The sequence below is a fragment of the Equus przewalskii genome, chromosome 28 (assembly GCF_037783145.1).
Source record: "Equus przewalskii isolate Varuska chromosome 28, EquPr2, whole genome shotgun sequence".
In the NCBI taxonomy this organism is placed as follows: domain Eukaryota; kingdom Metazoa; phylum Chordata; class Mammalia; order Perissodactyla; family Equidae; genus Equus; species Equus przewalskii.
This window is the reverse complement of record NC_091858.1, coordinates 22,257,688-22,267,521: the sequence shown is the minus strand read 5'-3', so window position 1 is coordinate 22,267,521 and position 9,834 is coordinate 22,257,688.

The following is a 9,834-nucleotide window of genomic DNA, read 5'->3' as shown; positions in this document are numbered from 1 at the left end:
GGGTGGGGGACACGGACAGAGAAGGAAGTGAAGTGTGAGAGTCAGCATAGGAGAGAATAGGAGTCCAGTATAAATCATAAGAAGGTAGGATCATACTCTTTTTAGACATCATATTTCAAGGTTGTTGTTGAGTTCCATTTTTTAGGAACTTTTGTGGTATTTCTTTGATCTGACCATATTTTGGTCCTTTGAATAAATAGGGCAAATGTTTTGAAGGATGTTCTATGTGTCACTTTTTTGGGTGAATTTTTATTCTTATACAGAGATTTCTAAAATCACTAAGTGGTTGACTCTCTGTGGATCTCTCAGTCATTGTTGTCATTTTCCCAATGATGGAGGAAAATATGATGCCTTTTGATGCCCTGTCATCTGGACCTTCATGTATCCTTTCTATATGAGAGATTTCCTAATATAGTTTATTAATCTAAAGCTGAGCAAACATTATTAAGCAGCTTCTAAATAGTTTTTAGGCTAAGTGTATCATAAAGGTTCAATAACTCTTCTCCTCACCTGACCCTAAAACGCATTCTTTTAATCTGTTGTTGTCAACAATCCCTTATTTTATACAATTTTTAGGAAAAGGACTATAGGAAGGAAATGTGGAATCAGTTGTAGAGATAAAGACATCTTAGTGGGTTGGGAAGTTGGGTATTGTGGGCAAATTCTATAGATAGAATTCTGTTAGATGGAATCAAATATCTCACAAATAAGAACCTATCCCTAGAAATATGCCAACTTTATAGAGAAAAGTGGCTAATTTTTGTGGAGATTCTGTCTCTAATTTCAGTGCATTTAGACAGAGAATCTTTTGTAAACATCATCTGAGCACCATTCTAAAAGTAAGACTGTGGAAATACCCTTGGAATATATAAACATTGTTCTTTTTAGAGGAAGTGTTCATTTTCCATTTCTATTTAAATTATTCTTTTGAAAAGCATTTTGTAGACTTTCTGAGTATACAGGATGTTAGATAGAAATCTCAATTATATTCTAGTGTCTTTGGAATGTGCTTGCCTTTAATACACCACAATACTTCAAAAGAGGTAGTCCTTGCTGCCTTATTTGTAATTCCGCGATGTAAATTCTGAAGTTTTGCAAACTGGCTGTCATAGTTATTAAGTGTTCACATCACTATACCTCTCTTTGGTTAGTTTACCTTCTTAATTAATCATGTTTCATTTTCTTTCTGGTTTTCATGTGAGTTTCTCTTATTTTTAAATTAAATGATTTTTGAAAGAGAATGTCCTCTGAGGACTCATTAATTCTCCCCATTCGTTAAGAAATTCCAGCTCAAAAGAGGCAAATTAGCTCAACATTGAAGCCAAGACAAGGAAAAGTGGCGTTGCATGTGGAAAGTGAATGCTGACCGGGACTTCATGATCCAGACTTTTGAAGTATGTTTCCGCCACTTACTGTGTGGCCTTTGGGATTGTACTTCATCCTTCTTTGCTTCATTTCACCTGCCAGTTACAAAGGGCATAATATTTGTATCCACAGTGTATTGTGAATCATTCATTTTTTGATTTTTATAATGAACTCTTTGTTCATAATGAAGTAAGCCTGTATTATTAACAAATGACACAGTCACAGTGAAAAAACTCCCTTCCGATGCAGAGATCCCGAGGGACAGCTTCATCTCCTGTTACTCAGCTTTACACCTTTGCAAATGGATGAGCCTTACTCTACTGCCTAAAGGTCAGTACACAAAGGATTTGTGGACTCAGCCGGAAAGAATAACGTCTTGCACTTTGAATCCAGTCTACCTATTTAAAACACCTACTCTCTAGTCCTTAGTAGAAACGAAACCTGGGAACCCTCAGGAAAAAATCAAAGAGCCAAGAGTTTTATGCATAATATCTGTTTTCTAGGACACTATTGTTCAATAGACACACCAGAGAAATAAGAGTTCAGACACAATCCACCTGGTTCTCAAATATTCTTAGAACCATAGTCTTCACCACTGTGAACAACTCAAGAAACCAGTCTTTCTCCTGTGGCTGTTTGTTCAAATAGAATGAAGTGATACAAATAAATTCTTGATTAATTAGACTTATAGCATCTAATTTTTGAAAATATCTGGTCCTTTTGTTCCTCTTCTTATCTCCTATCTCGAGTTCCCGCTGTAATGGAAAATACTACAAATAAAGATCTGAAAACCAAATCAGTCAGTTCTAATTACCATTCACGGACCAAACATTTTTTAGGGAGGCAGTAACTGTAACGAACACTGAAATTAGATTTGGGGTCTATCTCACTTATAATTGTAAATTTTCTTCACATTATTACTAGCCTACTTTCTTTAGTAATAATCAGTATTACTATGACTATTGCTGTTAATTCTGTCACTTAAAATTTATTTACTGCTTCCCGTGTAGCGCCAAGCATGAAACTGAGAATTTCACACGCTGAACTCAGTATTTCACTCAACAATCCCATCTGGTGACCACTGTTGTTACACTCATTTTATAGAGGAGATATAGGGGTTAAAAAACGAGGTCTCATCACCAGTCACTGGTAGAAACAGCATTCAAACCCGGCTTTGACTAGCTTCAAAACTGCATTGTCTCTTAATTACTATGCAACATCCCGTCTGCGAAGCAACGTGATGCAGGATTTGTTAAACCTTGCATATGATTGTAGATTTAGGATTAAAATCATTCCATAAAATGGATTTTTCATACAATCAAAGTGCATTGTGTGAATTTTCTTGCCTAAAGAGTAAAAGAAACCTCTCCTCTTCTACAGGAGCATGAGTCAGAGTTGCTCTGCTCTCCACAGTCCTCCTCTTGGGCCAGCTTCCCCCAAATCTGCAGCCTCTGTGTGTAACACTCCACAGAATTCTCTAGTCTCCTGCAAGGGCAGGAGGAAGGGCTGGGAAGAAAGGCCAGCAGTGATTATGTGAGAAAGGGGATTGAAATGATAGACACAACCTGTCAAAATTTTCTCTTATTAATTAGGAATACCCAAACTTCAGTCGCATGCTCTTTTGTGTGTTTTTCAAAAGTGTGTTGACTAATTTTATTTTAAAACGAATTTTTGTTTTCATTTCAGTAATATATGCATATGGTAAAAACTTAAATAGCAAAAACAAAAGGATCTATAATAGGAAATGTCTGTCTTCCCTCTGCTCCGTCTCTCCCCACTGTCTGGTATTGGTGTCTAGAATGAAAGACAATCAATTTCTTTCGCTCATTCCACTGGTAGTAAACCTCCATATCTCTAAATATTATGCTTATTAGGCTACTACTTGACTTTTTATCTACTGACGTTATCTATTTCCATCCTATTATAAGAAGCATGATATGAACACAATTATTTCAGAATTTTGGCTAAGTCAACATAATATAACATTGGTCACTGTTGAACTAATTAGTGTCATAGAAAATTAGCAAATAGTTTCATATTCTTTTAAATACATAATTTTCTTCTCCATTTTCTCTGTTTTCTGTCTCTGGAATGCCTATTTTTCAGATTTAATCTCTAACTTTCTAAACTGTTTCTCAATTTCTTTTTATCATTTTGTCTTTTTATTATGCCTTCTTAGAACTATCCTTTTCTTTATCTTCCAAGCTTTTCTATTTATTGATTGTTATGTGTGAATTTTCAAATATTATTCCTTGATCTCTAATTATGCCCATTTAAAAGCACCTGATTTTGTAATTTAATAGAAGCAACATCTTCTCTAACCTCTCTGAGGTTGTTGATTGCAGAGTATTTTTCCCTTTGTGCTTGTACATGTGTCTCTATAATTGTATGTTTGTTATTTTTTGGCTTTTGTATCTCTCAGATTTTACATTTTCTTTCATTGTCTCCTGATTTTTGACTATAAACATTTTTTAAAAGCCAGGTATGAAAAAATTGTTGAGCATCTCTATTTATGAGGGGAACACTTGTCAGTTGGTGGAATTGCTATGGCACCATTGGGTTCAATTTAGCTTTTCCACTGGGTGCATCTGAACATCCGTATCTAGAGGTCTTTCAGAGCATGATCTTCTGAGACGTAGCTCTCCTTCTCCTGCTGAGGGCAGGGCAGGGTGTGTGGCTGCCTGAGAAGAGATGCAAGCTTGGCTTCTAGCATTCTGAAGCAGACCAAGAGAAAAGAGTTGAGAATCCCACAGATCTCTATTTGCATTTCACTTCATCCCATCTTTTATAGCCATTTATTCCCCCCAATTCTCTACTGTGTTTTTTGTCCCAAAGTCTAGAACATCTGTTTATTTGTTTAAATTATCCACAAGATAACCTCCAGCCTCTTTGGGGAGAAGGTGTTGTGGTTGAGGAGAAAATCATCAGTTTTGCAGATGGACAGCCCAGGGGTTGACCATTCTAAGCACAGACTTTCAAGCAAGCCTTGTGGATGAAGTCCTGCATCTCGCCTCCGCCGCCTGCCATTTCCAGCAGCTGCAGCTCCTGAGCATCTTGGGGGTTTTATGGGCAACATGGCTTATGTTTCATTGGGTTCCTTACTCCAGGGGATTGGGTTGCAACAAACTCTGCTCTGTTAGTCATTTCTCAATCTTTCTCTGCTCTCTGTCTTCCAAATATTTGTCTGAACTTCCCATCTGCTATTTTCTCTTTTCTCACTGTCTTTATTCTGGAAGACAATAATACTTTTATTCCATTATTTTCATTTAAAGGAGTTTGAGGATGGAGAGAAGAGAAACATGCGTGGGAGAGCAGACTTTTTTTTTTTTAACAAGAAGTGTAATTTATTTGCTTATTTATTATTTAGTTAGTTATTTGGTTAGAAGACTTTCATATACCTCTCAACTCATTACAGATCATCACATTAGATAAAAATATTTGTAACAATACAGAGGATTTTTAATGACACAATTAATGTGATAATTCAAATACATATGTGCAAGGCCCTGTAATTATATGGCTTTCTGAGAAGCCATGATATATTTACAAAATTTTGTCATATACTGGAACACAAAGAAAATTTTAATAATTTACTCCAAAAGAATAGCATAAACTACCTTTTTGATCATAGTGAAAACAAATAAAATCTATAACTGAAAGAAAAAAATAAGTAAATAAGTAAATAAGTAATAAGTAAATCTCTGAACTCATCTCTTCCCATGAACACAACCAGGTTACAAATACTTTTGGGAAAAATTACCCTGGATAGAAAACTGAAAACTGGGTAAAAAGAACCCCCACAACAAGGGACAGTCCTGACTAAGGTGGAAGAGGCAGAAATTCCTTCTGGAGAGGAAAAAAGCCACCTATAGGAGCAGCGGAGTTTCTCAGCCGGCCAGGCAGGAGCCACCCGAAGTTATGCAGCCCTCCCTGGAGAAGTGAGGTCCTGAGCAGGGGCCGATACTGATATAAGCATCCTTCAGACTCAGCACAGCTGAGACGGGGATCTTACTATCTGGCTTAACTGGCTATTAATTGCAGTGAGGATACCCCCAGAAAAGCTATTGGCCGAAAGCCAAAAAGACCCAGGTCTTAAAGGGCCCATGCACAAACTCACCCATCTCAACAACCTGAAATCACCAGAAAGAAGGCTGACAGTCCTTTGGTGAAAAGAGACCCACCTGGTAGGCTCTGAGTGCATCTCAGTGAGAGGAGAGACCTCTCTGGAGACTGAGACATTGGTGGTGGCCATTGTTGTCACCTAGTCCAGGTGTGCTGACACAGACAGGCAGACGTCATTGAAGTTCTTCCTCTGGCCTGTTAGCCAGGGGGTCTGCCACATCCACTAGAGTGCAGATTTAATCTAGTACAGCCAGGACAGGCAGCCTGCCCTAAGGACTGGCCCTGCCCAAAAATAAGCCCTCAGGTTATTTGCTGGCCTGCATTGACTGGGTGCCTTGATCCTGTGCAGGCAGGGGAATGTATCCACTTCTGTGGGACAGGGACTATGTGAGGACCAGGTGAACTTTGGGGGGCATTGGTGGACAGGTGGGGGCCATTGCAGTGGGGCATCAGGGTATGCTCCAGGCAGTTGGGAAGTGTGCACAGACCAAGACTGTGTTGATGGTGTGTGTGGTCCTGTGGAGGGTGAGGCTTATCAGTGGCAGAAGACTTGTGCTTCACAAATAGCCATAAAAAGGATCAGCCGCACCTTCCAAAGCCTGAAACAGTTGAATGTTCCTGTGCCTAGGGCCAGCCCCACTCAGCTGCACTCCTAAGACAACTGACAACCCTGTCACAGCAGAAGGACCCAAGTTGCCCACAAAAGGTTCACTCCTGGATCATTCGGACTGGTGATGAGAGGGAAGCACACTGCTGAGCCTCAAAAGGCATCTCTTACATAAGGCCACTTCTCCAAGATCAGGAGACATAGCTGACTCACCTAATACATAGAAATAAGCACAGAGAAAGAAGCATAATGAAGAGACAAAGGAATACATTCCAAGCAAGGGAACAGACAAAACCCTGAAAAAGGACTAAATGAAACAGAAATAAGTAACCTACCTGACAAAGAGTTCAAACAAAAACTCATAATGATGCTCACAGACATTGGGAGAAGACTGGATGAATATAGTGAGCTCATCAACAAAGAACTGGAAAATATAAACAGGAACCAATCAGAAATGAAGAATACAATACTGGAAATGAAAAATTCACTAGAGGGACTCAATAGCAGAGTAGATGACACAGAAGAACGGATCAGCGAGCTAGACGAAAGATTAGAGGAAATCACCCAAGCAGAACAGAAAAGAGACAAAAGAATTAGACAGAATGTGAACAGTCTAAGGGAACTCTGGGACAATATCAAGCACACTAACATTCATATCATAGGTGTCCCAGAAGGAGAAGAAAGAGACAAGGGGACAGAAAATCTATTTGAAGAAATAATAGCTGAAAAGTTTCCTCACCTAAGGAAGGAAACAGACATCCAAGTACAGGAAGCACAGAGAGCTCCAAAAAATATAAGCCCAAAGAGGCCCACACCAAGACATGTTATAATTAAAATGTCCCAAATTAAAGACAAAGAAAGAATCCTAAAAGCAGCAAGAGAAAGACAACAAGTAACATACAAAGGAAAGCCCATCAGGCTATTAGCAGACTTCTCAGGCGAGAAGAGAATGGCATGATATCTTTAAAGTGCTAAAAGGAAAAAAACCTACAGCCAAGAATACTATATGCATCAAGGCTGTCATTCAGAACAGCAGGAGAGATAAAGAACTTCCCAGACAAGCAAAAATTTAAGGAGTTTCTCACCAAGAAACCAGTTCTACAAGAAATGCTAAAGGAACTTATTTAAGTGCGAAAGCGATGACCACAAATAGGGATAAAGAAATTGTCAAAAAAACCATCCAAAAAAACCAGACAATAAAATCACTTGTAATGGTAAAAATATAATAAAAGTTGCAGATCAACCAAGTGTGAAGATAAATATTAAGGTTAAAAGACAAAAGTACTAAAATTACCTATTTCAATGATAAGAGGGTAATGGATAGACACACACAAAACAAGAGATTAGATACGATTTCAAAAACATAAAATGTGCAGGAGGGGAGTGAAAAAGTAGAGTTTTTAGAAAGAGGTCAAGCTAAAGAGTCTATCAACTCAGTACAGACTGCTATATACGTAGAATATTATATAGGATCCTCACGGTAATCACAAATCAGAAACCTATAGGGGCTGGCCTGGTGGCACAGTGGTTAAATGCACATGTTCTGCTTCAGTGGCCAGGGGTTTGCTGGTTCAGATCCCAGGTGTGGACATGGCACTTCTTGGTAGGCCATGCTGTGGTAGGCATCCACATATAAAGTGGAGGAAGATGGGCACTGGTGTTAGCTCAAGGCCAGTCTTCCTCAGCAAAAAGAGGAGGATTGGCAGCAGATGTTATCTCAGGGCTAATCTTCCTCAAAAATAAAAGAGAAACATATAATAAGTAAGCAAATAAGTAAGACAAAAGAAATCAAACATATTACTAAAGAAAGCCATCAAACCACAAGGGAGGAGAGCAAGAGAAAAAAAAAGGAACAGAGAAGAACTACTAAAACACCCAGAAAAAAAGTAACAAAATGGCAATAAATGCATATTTATCAATAACTACTTTAAATGTCAATGGACTAAATGCTCCAGTTAAAAGGCATAGGCTGGCCAATTGGATAAAAAAGCAAGACCCATATATATGCTGCATAGAAGACGCATGCTTCAGACCTAAAGACATTCACAAACTGAAAGTGAAAGGATGGAAAAAGATACTCCATGCAAATGGCAAAGAAAAGAAAGCTGGGGTAGCAATACTTATACCAGACAAAATAGACTTAAAACAAAAACTGTAACAAGAGACAAAGAAGGGCACTACATAATTATAAAGGGAACAATCCAACAAGAAGATATAACACTTGTAATTATCTATGCACCAACATAGAAGCACCTAAATATATAAAACAATTATTAGCAGACATAAAAAGAGAAACAGATAGCAACACAATAATAGTAGGGGACTTTAACGTTCCACTTACACCAATGGATAGATCACCCAAATAGAAGATCAATAAGCAAATACTGGCCTTAAGCAACACATTTGACCAGATGGACTTAGTGAATATATATAGAACATTCCATCCAAAAACCACAGAATACACATTCTTTTCAAATGCACATGGAACATTCTCCAGGACTGATCACATATTAGGCCACAAAACAAGTCTCAATAAATTCAAGAAGATTGAAATAATACCATACATCTTTTCTGACCACAAAAGTATGAAACTAGAAATCAACTACAGGAAGAAGATCAGAAAAGCCAAAAAACGGTGGAGATTAAACAAAATGTTACTGAACAACGATTGAGTCAATGAAGAAATCAAAAGAGAAATAAAAAAATTCCTGGTGACAAATGAAAATGAAAATATGACATGCCAAAATTTGTGGGATACAGCAAAAGCAGTTCTAAGAGGAAGTTTATAGCAATTCAAGCCTACCTCAACAAAGAATAAAAATCCCAAATAAAAAATGTAACAGCACATCTAAAGGCACTGGAAAAAGAAGAACAAACCAGGCCCAAAATCAGCAGAAGGAAGGAAATAATAAAAATCAGAGCAGAATTAAATGAAATAGAGGCTAACAATAGAAAAATTAATGAAACCAAGAGCTGGTTCTTTGAAAAGATAAACAAAATCAACAAACTCTTAGCTAGACTCACCAAGAAAAAAAGAGAGAAGGCTCAAATAATTAAAACCAGCAATGAAAGAAGAGAAATTACAACGGACACCTCAGAAATACAAAAGATAATAAGAGAATGCTATGAAAAGCTATATGCCAACAAATTGGACAATCTAGAAGAAATGGATAAGTTCTTAGTAACATACAACCTTCCATAACTGGACCAAGAAGAAGTAGAGAATTTGAATAGACCAATCACCTGTAAGGAGATCAAAACAGCAATCTAAGACCTCTCAAAAAATAAAAGTCCAGGACCAGCTGACTTCCCTGGTAAATTCTACCAAACATTCAAAGAAGACTTAATACCTATCCTTCTCAAACTCTTCCAAAAAATCGAATAGCAGGGGAGGCTTCCTAACTCATTCTACAAAGCCAACATTATCCTGATACCAAAACCAGACAAGGACAACACAAAAAAAGAAAATTACAGGCCAATATGACTGATGAACATCAATGCAAAAATCCTCAAAAAGGTACTAGCAAATTGAATACAGCAATACATTAAAAAGATCATACATCATGATCAAGTGGGTTTCATTCCAAGGATGCAGGGATGGTTCAACATTCACAAATCAATCAGCACAATAACCCACATTAACAAAATGAAGAAGAAAAATCACATGATCATCTCCATAGATGGAGAGAAAGCATTTGACAAGATACAGCATCCACTTATGATAAAAACTCTAAATAAAA